The 12437-nt window shown below is 41.8% G+C and overlaps 1 protein-coding gene across 8 annotated transcripts in view; it reads right to left on the minus strand.

The window, feature by feature from the left end:
* Positions 1–12437, minus strand: part of DMD (dystrophin) — a 3834938-nt gene that overhangs the window by 338704 nt on the left and 3483797 nt on the right. The window lies entirely within an intron of this gene.

Consider the following 12437-nt stretch of genomic DNA (forward strand, 5'->3'; position numbering starts at 1 on the left):
AGAAACGGCCTTGGACGATCTCGCGCGATCAGCGATAGACAGCGGGGGAGCCGGTCGGAGGTAAGTATCACACTTAGCGATATCGCTAGCAATATCGCTGCTGCGTCACAAAATCGGTGATGCTTAAGCGATATCGGTAGCAATCTCGCTTAGTGTGACGGGGCATGAACACACTCCCATTCTCTTGAATTGAGCTGTTTCGCCGTTACTTCCCCAGGAGTTTCCGTGTGCAAGAGACCACAATTTCTTCATTGTCTCATAGGTCAGACCCCAGTAATCACCATGTTATATTATATCCTAAATATATACTATAACATTTCACTTTCAGGATTTGACCCATTACAAGTGCTATTTTAGAAGTAAAATATTGCCCACAAACTACCTAAATGAAAACCAGAATATTTGTAATTTGGCAGAAGTTTCTAAATGTGAAATCTGACCACTGTCCGTGATGAAGATGCGGCAGAATCTATGTGAAGTAGATGTGAACTATAGAACATAATCAGCCATAATGCCTCTGTCTCACGAGGAGACCCATGTGCAGAAGATACCCATGTACTACTGACAAGTGATCAATATGAACAGAGAATTGGATAACATTTGACGCTGGATTTGTAAGGACTTTTTTTTATTTAAATTCTTCATTCCGGTGCAAAAACAACAAAAGAAAATCAATGCACTTACATATAAATTCACCCACCTCTAAACCATACTCCCAAAATACATGTATTCGCTTCACAAAAAAGGAGCAACTCTCGAAACCTTCGATTATTTCATTAACTACCAATGTCCAAGATTCTACTTATATGAACTTTGGAGGCTTCTTCAGACAAGGTAGACAAGTAATACAGTCAAGATTTAATATATACTGACGTCTTGCTGTACAAAAAGCTTCACTTGTGTAGCTCCTAAAGAATTAATTGGTATTAGGGGACTTCCATGCAGAATGTCAGATTTTGAGCATCGTGGAATCATGGTTTTATTCCGTCATGACCTTCTTTTTGCTTCTCTTTACTTACCTAACTGTATTGATTCTGACCAGCATAATTATACAATTTCAGCTTCAAAACGCAAAGTATATACGAGTAGTAATGAAAAAAAAAATCAAATGGATGCATATTTCTTAAGAACAGACCGAGGATGCTTTTGTAAACGGTGCATGGCAGAGTGATTGACATGTGCTGGGTCTGTTTAGATCTTCACATTGGTTATTCATTTGGAAGAGAGGCTGCTTGTGAGATGTTTATTCAAATCGCTCCCCTTACCTACCTCCTATATTACTTTCATATGTCACTACACAGGATCATTCATGCTGATAGCTCTTTAAGAATGAATGTAAGCTATGCATCATGAATGCACTGGCTACAGTTTGCAAATCCTTAGTGTAAATTTTCTTTTCAAGCCCCTGCCTCTTAAGAAACCTAGTTCCAAACATTTGTGCTACTATACCCTTGACATCGAAGTCTGGTACTGGATCATTACATAAGGAGAAAGCAAGAAACCAGGCCAGGGGAATATATAAGGAGTGTCTGAAATTAATGTTAATGGTGTGTTTTTTATATGTATACACCTAAATATATGTTTTATGTTTATCTATCTGTCTATCTTTATCTAAAACGGTCTATAGGTATCATCATCACATACTAATCAATGTGACAATCATAGTTTAAATGGGTTTGTGCTAGAAAGTAATGTAATTTTGCTGTTGCCCTTATTATTTTATACATTGTACTTTGACTCTGAATTCTACTCCAAAACCCCAATTTTAATTCCATAGAAGGAACCTTTTCACACAGCAGAGAGCTTCCTCCTACTTTTCTGAGGCATATGATATGATGACAAAGGTTGGCTCGCAGTCTTATTTTACTACTAAAGCCCCCGTTACACATAGCGATATCGCTAGCAATATCGCTGTAACGTCACCGATTTTGTGACGTAGCAGCGATATTGCTAGCGATATCGCTATGTCTGATACTTACCTCCGACCGGCTCCCCCGCTGCTCATCGCTGGTCGCGCAAGAACGTCCTGGATCATTTCCCGTCGGGCGCTTCCTGCTGGGCTTCCTGTGGCGCCGATGAGCGACGCGTGGATGCGGGCGGTAGGACATCAGGATCGCCGCGTCTGAACAGGTAAGTAGCGACCCCTGACCGCTGCTATGTTGCTGGTGAGATCTGCCTGTGTGGCAGCTCACTAGCGACCACTTAGCGATGCACCAGCGATCCATATTGTTGTCGGGATCGCTGGTGCATCGCTAAGTGTAACGGTACCCTAAGCCTTGCTCCATCCCCATTATGGCCAAGTCATCAATATAGAACCGTGAGAAAGCCCCGTTCATTGAATCCCTCACAGAGTTGCAGAGGAAGCTCTCTTCTGTCTCGAAATGAAGCATATAGTGGATGTGCTATTTCCTTTTGGGCAGCAACCAAACACTTTTTCCATCAGATAATCCTTAAAATTCAAAGGCAATATAGAATCTATCTGGAATTGTGTTCTATAAACCACATTCTGTTACATTAGTTTTAGTATGTCCTATATTTCAAACAGATGACTCATTATCCACCCCCATAACTTTAAGTAAGCCTATTCTTTGATTAGATCAAAGCCCTACTTTTCAAAGTCAACTTTTAATGCATGTTTGTGCTTTATAAATTAGCCAAAACTAGTCTGACAGGGCATTAATTAGGCCAGAATAGTCTTGCCTTGAGGCTCCCATACACATTGGACTAATGTCAGCCATACCTTCTGATATCGACGGGTTTAGCCAGCACTCTAGTGTGTATGGGAGCAAGGTCAACTGATTGTCGGGGAAGATGTTAATCTGGGGTTTCTGATTTCGAACCGTTATTATTATTATACATTTTTATAGAGTAATTTATTCCATGGCGCTTTACATGTGAAAAGGGGAAATATAGACTAGTACAATAAACATGTGTAAGACAAGGGACACACAAGTAGAGAAGGAGAGATGACCCTGCCCACGAGGGCTCACAGTCTACAGGGATGGGTGAAGATACACTAGGAGAGGGTAGAGCTGGTTGTGCGGTGGTTGATCACATTATTCTCCTGGAGATAAGCCACCATCAGACCCCTTAGGATAAGGCAGGCTGCGAAACGAGCGTCATGGGCATATGGTGATGCATGACTGACGGTGTGACATAGTGGGTGACTGGTTAACTTCTTTAATTCTGATAACTGAACATATGGGACAGAGCTTTGGGGTCATGGGTGATCAGCCTGGTTATGTTTGAAAATTCATGAACTAGGCACTTTATCTTAAACATTATCTTCATTTAGAGACAGGATAATTTATAGCTGTACTGGAATGCTGTATAATATTATGGGAATGGATATAATGGTTTTAATACTAGACACTCTTACAAATATAAGACTTTACTATGTTGATTTATTGCACACTGTGAGGACGCTAATTGTTATGTTAGCATGGCCTGTAATGTCTGAACACCTATTCAAGTGCTTATCTTCAATGATCAATAGGTAAATCAGTGCTATAAATTATTTAGCATTTTTGTATTACATTTTAATCACTGGACACTTTACTAATGCCATATTATATACCTCTCCAGGTGTATCCCCATATACAGCTCTGGTAAAAATTAAGAGACCACTGCAAAATTTTCAGTTTGTCTGATTTTTCTCTTTATAGGTATATTTTTGAGTAAAAAGTAAATTGCTTTTTTATTCTATAAACTACTGACAACATGTTTTCGAATTTCCAAGCACTAAATATTGTATTTTCAGAAAAAGAGAAATGGTCAAAATAACAAAAAAATGCAGTGCTTGCAGACCTCAAATAATGCTAAGAAAACAAGTTCCTAATCATTTAGAAACATCAATACTAATGTTTTAACTCAGGAAGAGTTCAGAAATCAATATTTTGTGGAATAACCATGATTTTAATCACAGTTTTCATGCGTCTTGGCATTTTTTCCACCAGTCTTTCACACTGCTTTTGGGTGAGCTTATGCCACTCCTGGTACAAAAATGTAAGCAGTTCTTCTTTGTTTGAAAGCTTGTGACTATACATCTTCCTTTTAATTACATTCCAGAGGTTTTCAATGGGGTTCAGGTCTGGAGATTGGACTGGCCATGAGAGGGATTTAATGTCGTGGTCCTTCAACAACACATTGATTGACCTGTGTGGCATGGCACATTGTGCTGCTGGAAAAACCAGTCCTCAGAGTTGGGGAACATTGCCTGAGCAGAAGGAATCAACTGTTTTTCCTGGATAACCTTGTATGTAGCTTGATTCATACATCCTTTGCAAAGATTAACCTGCCCAATTCCAGCCTTGCTGAAGCATCCCCAGATCATCACAGATCCTCCACCTAATTTCACAGTGGGTGCAAGACACTGTGGCCTGTACGCCTCTCCAGGTCTTCGGCTAACCATTAGATGACCAGGTGTTGGGCAAAGCTGAAAATTAGACTTATCAGAGAAAATTACCTTACTCCAGTCGGTCTTCCACTCTTAAGTCCCTTATTTAGTATACTTATGTAATAACATTATATGGCTATATAATGATCATGGTTCATGTGTAATCATAAATTTTTCCTGCATCATGTCAAATCCTCACTATATGTTGTTTTGTATACTTTTAATCATGTTTTCCTGTGTCACATAGTAAAATTATTTATTGCATTTGTATATCAGTTTAAGGGGTCTTTTCACTTTTTGGATCTAAATTGGAGTGTGACTTCTTATCACTATTATTGGGCCATATTAGCTACATGTCTGTCAGTAGCTCTCTCATGGAGAACACAGGAGTGCTCAGGTGAGTGAGCGCTCCTGTACATGGGAGAGATGGCTGATATGGCTGTAATCATAGAAAATTGGCCAAAGCATTGTTTGGTCGACAGCCGTCTAATGTGTATGGCCAGCTTCAGATCTTATAATCACATCTCTACGGGCATGAATGATATGTACCACACAAGCAACATTATCATTGATTCTTAGTGGTCTACCTACATGAGCATGAGCAGTGAAGCTGTTTATATGCTTCGTGGACAAGCTATTTATGTCTATGAAGACTGTAGAGGGTCCATTTCCACTTTGCAGGCATCCTGGAGGAGCTCCTTACTAGTAAGTAATACATTTCTGGGCATGTGCTTTGTGCCAATGAAGCTGGGATGCATAAACCTAACATCACTTACAGAATACAGAGATTTTAGAGACACCAGTTAATGATGTCACTTGCGAGGCAGATGTCAATCACACCCAAGGGGTCAATCACACCCAAGGCCGAAGTAGGACGAAGTAGGAAGAAGTAGGACTAGTCTGAGGAATTAATGCCATGCTAGATGAGTCCTGGCTAATTTGCATAGCACAAACAAAGTTAAGTTTTAAAAATCATGGACAATTATAAGGGCTTTTGTTATAATTAAGGAATCAGCATATTTAAAGTTTTGGTGTAGGTGTGGAGGTGCTGACAGGTTCCATTTAAAACCTACAGACCTGAAACATTTGGTAGATCAGTGTTTGCTGAGCATCTTTGTAAACCCCTTTTCTTTCATTCACGAAAAACATGTAAAACATGTAAATTATATAGAAAAGTGTGATAGGACATGAAAAAATAACTTCAAAGAGTCTATGGAAGGACAATCTACAGCACCAAACAAAAAAGTTAAAACATAACTTTTAAAAGCATGTGATTAAAATGAAAGTTCAGAATATGCGCAGATCTATTGTCTTGCCTGTTTCTAGGTAAAATACCCTTATTCATAGCAGAATTAAAAAATAAATGGCTGATTTATTGCCGCTCTTGTCTATGGGCTCCCTGGTACCACCACTTAGCCCCTATTCAAGTGAATCTGACAGAAAATGGTGATTTTATGTCAGAGCAGAATCTTTATGTCTATGGCTAGCTGTGGAAAGTTCATCCATGTAAACAATAGAGAACATAGAGCTCCGGTGTTTGACCTTTGCTTTGCCTTGTTCTCCCTGTAGAGGCGATTCTGTTACAATTTCCTAAGTTCAGACCGACACAAAGTTAGAAAACGCTTTTTTTTTTGTGCAGAAAGTGGTCAAATGTTTTAATGCTTATTTCACTGTGTAAAACATAATTAATTCAAGATTGAGACCCCTTTAGTACATACAGTATCCTGTGAATATGTAATAAAACATCTAATGTGGGATATCCTTTTTTTAGTTATCCAAATGTCAATACAGATGATGGGACCTACGCCATTAAATGTAATACGTAGGTTATTTTATAACTTTCTTCTGATAGGACTCCTATAGACCAGAAGACATATTAATGTGTGTTAGCACCACGCCGGATCCCTGCTCTGTCACTTCACTCACCCCCGTTGCAGTCGGTTTCCCCCTTCCTCATGCTCTGCATGCTTCCAGCAGAGCTTCCAGTCATGTCCTTGGGGCACGTGTGTGCTCCTGCCCTCTTAAAGGGCCAGCGCGTGCACGTGCTGTTTACTCCCCAGCCAATGGCTGAGAGGCATTATATATACATTGCTTCCTCCCCACTGGAGAGGTGCCTGAGCAACCATCCTGTTTGCTGTCTATGTTGTGTAAGGTTGCATACCAGTTTCTGCCGCACTCTGGTGCAAATCCCTGCCTGCTGTACTCTGGTGCAAATCCTGCCTGCTGTACTCTGATGCAGACCCTGCGTGCTGCACTCTTGTGCAAATCCTGCCTGCTGCACTCTGGTGCAGACCCTGCCTGCTGCATTCTGATGCAAATCTTGCCTGCTTCACTCTGGTGTAAATCCTGTCTGCTGCACTCTGATGCAGACCCTGCCTGCTGCACTCTGATACAAACTCTGCCTGCTGTCTTCTGATGCAAACTCTGCCTGCTGCACTCTGGTGCAAACACTGCTGCACTCTGATGCAAACACTGTCTGCTGCACTCTGATGCAAACCCTGTCTGATGCATTCTAATACAAACTCTGCCTGCTGCTCCATCTAGTCTGTCCTCTGGGTCCAGCTGCTGCGCATCCCGTTGGTCTGTCCTGGAGTGACACCTGGCATTCATTGGGAGCCAAGTCTAACCTCACCATCAGAGGCTCGCCGCAGTCCGTGGCACAGTGGTTCTACAAACCACGTCCATTACAATGTGACAATGATTGATGAACGAACCTTGAGTAGTTACAGCCGTCACCATCCTCAAGGAATTAGTTATTCAAAGAGTGGTGTTTCACAACAGCAGAGAGAATTATAGGTTCCCCCCTGCCTAAAATCCAGGATCTTTATGATAAGAGTATTCGATCCCACGCATTGAAATTTTCATCCGATCCCTCTCACACGGGACACTCCTCATTCCAACTACTCCCTTCAGGACGTCGCTTCAGAGTCCCCAAATGCAGCACCAACCGCCATATGAACAGCTTCTATCCACTCTCTGTTCAACAGTAAAATCGTCATGTGTAGACTATATACTGTATCTGTCTTGTTAGATGTTACTTGTTGTATCTGTTGTTATATATTATGTTGCCTCTTTGCCACAAAGAATTACTTGTATATATGTAATATGTACTTGGCGATAATAAATTTGATTGATTGATTGATTGATTGATTGATATTTTGGGGATGGGAATTTCTCCTTTACGTAGCCCACTTTGCTTTTACCACTGTCATTTATTATGGAGCCAAGCATTAGGATGGAGATTACACATGTTAACACTGTGCTATGATGTGGCCTCATTACAAATACACAACTATGTATATTCTTTTGCCCTTCTGAAAGGAATGAAATGAAAGAAAACCCCAGCCCTAGTTGATTTTCATTCTAATCTAAAATGCCATTGATTTTGGGAGGTCACAGAACCTTTGCTTTTGTGCTCAGCCATCAGGAGAGGATGTTATTTGGAATTTCTTCAGCCATCTGTCATTACCCGATTCGATGCTAATTCATTTGGTATATATTACATCAAAGTATAGCTAAGCTAGAATCCATCTCTAATTCAATAAAAATGATCATTTGATAATAATGCACAGCGCTGAGCCACAGATGGAAAAGGTAATGGTGTTTGAACACTTGCGCTTTTTCATTATGCCAGCTATTTGCATGTTAATGTTGCAGATTATACAGTAGAAAGATCTGCCTGTAATGTCGGGAAGGCAGGAACAGTCCATTGATCACATGATTCCCTCTTTTATTAAATATAATGATTTCATTTACATTGGGAGGTAGAAAGCAGCGGTAGTCACGCAGAGGTATGCAGAAATCAGCTTGTATGGAGAAAATGAATGAGCAGGACAATGCTGTCCTTAATAATAGAGGTCTGGAAGAAACGCACATAATTGTAACCTCACCACTGATACATCTGGAGATAAAACCAGTCAAGAGTTTTCCTATTATCAGATCCAGAACTTTAATAATGACCTTACCAGCTTGATCACAAAAATAAGAAGCTCTTCAGCCTCACTATCTATAGCTGGCAGCTCTTTCCTTGTATATTTTGGGAATGTTTCTGTGTCTCTATAAAAGCAGATCTGATTTTATGATACAAACTAATACATAATTAAAATGATCTTTTAGACCTGATGAGGAATGGTTTCTCAAAGTTTAAGGCCGGGTTCATATTGCGTTATGGCAGTCCGTTAGACGGACTGCGTTACACCGTGGCATAACGCGGTGAAACGCAGTCCGTTAATGCTGCCATTAACCCCCATTAGCGGGCACATCGCCAACGCATGCCATAATCGGCATGCGCTAGCAATGTGCCATCATTCAGTGATGGAGCCTCGGACGTGGGCTGCAGCGTCTGAGGCTCCGTCACCGCTAGCGCAGATGAGTCATCTGCGCTAGCGGTATAGCATAACGCAATCACGTTATGAGCCCATCAACGCTATGCGTTGAACGGGCTGCTTTAACGCAGTATGATCCTGGCCTAAGTCAGATGACTCTAGCCTGATTGACAGCTCCTCAGTGTTCCTGGTGCTGATGAGATCTCACACTGATCAGTACAAGCTGCAGCTGTCAGTCAGGCTGTGTGAGCAGAGAATGAATGCACTTGGACTCATCAGCCATTTCTTTCTATAGCCTAAAAGGAACCTGCCATGTTGAACATGCTGTCTGATCTGTGGACAGCATGGTATAGTTGAGGAGAAGCTCAGCGGAATGATATACTGGTTTGTTGTAAAAGATTCAGTATATTGTGTATTTTAGCCATTGAAATCTCTGTTGTTTGTATGTATAAGCGTCCAGTGGGCGGTCCTAGTAGTGATTGACAGCTATCTCTACAAGGACAGTCATACAGGTAAGACTTTCAGTCACTGAACAGGACCGCCCACTGGACTCATATAGAAACAAATACCAGGTTTTCAATGAATAAAACACAAGATTTAGTGAAACTTTTTCTACAAAAATGTATTTGAACTCTTTAAGATCAGATACCATTTTTTTCTTCAAATTTTCAACATTACAGATTCCCTTTAACTCATAAAATAATTACCCTTACATGAGGATTGTACAGTCATTGTGACATGGATTTTCAAAGTATATACATCACCCTCATCAGGTCTACAAGAGATATTTAATAATGTATACAGATTGCATTGTGCAGTCTGGTGACAGACCCATTTTAAGTATTTGCTTTCTCCTTGAAATCCCATTACAGCTGGGTTTTCCATCAATTGTGACAAGAATCTGTTTTACCTGTCTTAGATCAGTGTTTAGATGCTGTTATACCAAAGTGGCTTGTTATTCTTGACATTAAGGGGCAGCTTGACTCTAAAGGCCCCGTCACACTAAGCGACTTACCAGCGATCCCGACACCGATATGAAGGTGTCAGGATCGCTGGTAAATCGCTATGTGATCGCTGGTGAGTTGTCACACAGACAGCTTCACCAGTGATCAGCACAGCGATGCCGAGCGCCCGGCATCGCTGGCCATCCTGTAAAAAATAGAATCAAAATAAAAAATATAGTTATTCTCACCTTCCGACGTCCTGTTCAGCCATCCTGCCTCTCTCCACGCTCCGGTCCCAGTGATCCTTTGTACGAATGACCGCGAGATGTCACGGTCTCGCGGGATAACAAAGTCTCGCGGTCATTCGTGCAAAGGATCACTGGGACCGGAGCGTGGAGAGAGGCGGGATGGCTGAACGCGACGTCGGAAGGTGAGAATAACTATATTTTTCATTTTTTTATTATTTTTTACACCTGATCGCTGGTCTCCCGCCTGTCACACACAGCGATGCGTGCTGGCCAGCGGGAGACCAGCGACCAAAGAAATGTCCAGAGATTTCTTGCAGCGATCAGCGATACCGGCAGGGGGGCCGCTCGCTGATCGCTGTCACACATAGTGATCTCGCTGGTGAGATCGCTGTTATGTCACAAAAGTTGTGACTCAGCAGCGATCTCGCTACCGAGATTGCTTAGTGAGACGGGGCCTTTAGACTAAGGCCAGGGTCACACCTGCGAGTGTAATGCGAAAAACTCGAGTGAGTCTCTCTCATCTATACCCGACACAGCCGCCGGTGGTTCGAAACGGAGTGTTCAGCTGCATAGAAAGACATGCAGCCATACACTCTGGTCCCAAGTGCTGGCGGCAGTGCCAGGTTTAGATGAGAGAGACATGCGCGAGTTTCTCGCATTGCACTCGCAAGTGTGACCCCGGCCTAATAGTCATTTACCCCAACAGTTCAGAATGAAGAGTACAGGTTTCAACAATAGGTTTTATGAGAAGTGATCTAATGCTTTTTTGAGTTTTTAGCTTTTTGTTATTTTAGAGGATGTTATCTTCTCAAAAATCAATATGCATTACCAGACTAAAATTAGTTAAAAAGTCTGACCATTTATACAACTACTGATTTGCATATGGCCGGGGTCACACTTGTGAGTGTGATGCAAGAAACTCGTGCTAGTTTCTCGCATCAATACCCAGCACTGCTCCCAGCACTCGGGACTGAAGTGTGTGGCTACATGTATTTCTATGCAGCTGAACGCTCTGGTCCGAGTGCTGGTGGCAGTGCCAGGTGTTATGAACTCATTTTCTGCTCCACCAGTTGAGAGTTCCCCTTCCTTTCTCCCTCTGGTGGTGACAGGAGGTAGTGAGGTTGGTTTAAGTGGTAGTGATCTGCCACCTGATGAGAAAGATGACGATTGGATCTCTAGAGTATCAGACTGGATATAAGACAGCCAACGCCCTATCCTAGTGCTGGTAATTCAGTCTGCTTCTCAGGTCCTGGACTTCAGCTCTCTTCCAGTCTTCTCAAGTTAAGTTTGTTTTTTGCTTATGTTCACACTTGCGCTTGTTGGTCAATTCAGTTTCTTGTGAAATCAGCCTGCCCCTGCAGGGGCTATGCTGAATTTCCACTCCTATTTATCAGTATTTTCCAATCTGCTTTTTGTCCCTTATTAGATTGGCCTCTTTTTGCTCTGCCTCAGTATATTTCAGAGTGCTGATATAGGTTTTGAAGTCTAGTGACTTCAGGGTCAATTTTGCTATCAGAAGTGTTGGACAATATTTTTATAGGTTTTTTTTTGGCAGATTGCAGACAGTGTCTTTCCTTTCCTGTCCTTTTTAGTTAGCCGGGCCCCATCGCTTGCTCAGCCTATTTTCCTGCCTTTGTTTGTATTTTCTTCTTGTTTCACCGTCAATACATGTGGGGGGCTATCTTTCCTTTGGGGTCTGCTCTAGGGCAGATAGTTTTCCTCTTTTCCTGCTTTAGGCTTATGTAGCTCTTCGGTTGTCACGAGGGGTCTAGGACCATCGTATGAACGCTCCACGACTGCTGCTAGTTGTGCAATTAAGATCAGGGATCTGCAATCTGCATAGTTACCAACTTCTCTGGTTTTCTGAGACTTAGCTTGTTGTCTTTTTTTTTTTCCACCTCGGTGACCCATTCATAACAGCCGGGTTTTGATGCGAGAGACTCAAGCGAGTTTCTCGCATTGCTGTTGCAAGTGTGACCCCGGCCTATGAAGGAGTACGGTGTCCCTAAAACTATTCGCCATATAGTATGTCTCAATTTTTTCCTATATGAAACCAACACATAAAATCCTGCATGTACTTCTATATGAGAGCTTGTAGGGAGCTGTCTGTATGAGCCCTATAGTGCATATATCTGTCAAATGATAAACTGGTTATTTTATCTTTTGGATTATTACAGGGAATCTGTCACCAGGTATATGCTGCTCTATCTAAAGGCAGCATAAAGGAGTGAGACAGAGATAAATTTCATTTTTTCTTCATATTTTTGATAAATCCTTAGGTTTCTGTTGCAATACTAAGAGTATTCCTATCCATGTGTCCCCGTGATTGATCGCTTTCTCCTTAGGGAGTGCATAGGCGCAGGCAGTTGCATCTCATGAATACGGAGGACTCGGCAACATGTGCACACAATGGAGGACACCATTGCTGCAGATGATAAGCATGAACCTTATGAAAACAGCGGAAAGAACCGAGTACGTAATACAGCCCTAAAATCACTGCTATATAACTTCTATATGCTACTCT

The sequence above is a fragment of the Dendrobates tinctorius genome, unplaced genomic scaffold (genome assembly GCF_039654945.1).
Source record: "Dendrobates tinctorius isolate UK_male_01 unplaced genomic scaffold, ASM3965494v1 ptg000166l, whole genome shotgun sequence".
Taxonomy (NCBI): Eukaryota; Metazoa; Chordata; class Amphibia; order Anura; family Dendrobatidae; genus Dendrobates; species Dendrobates tinctorius.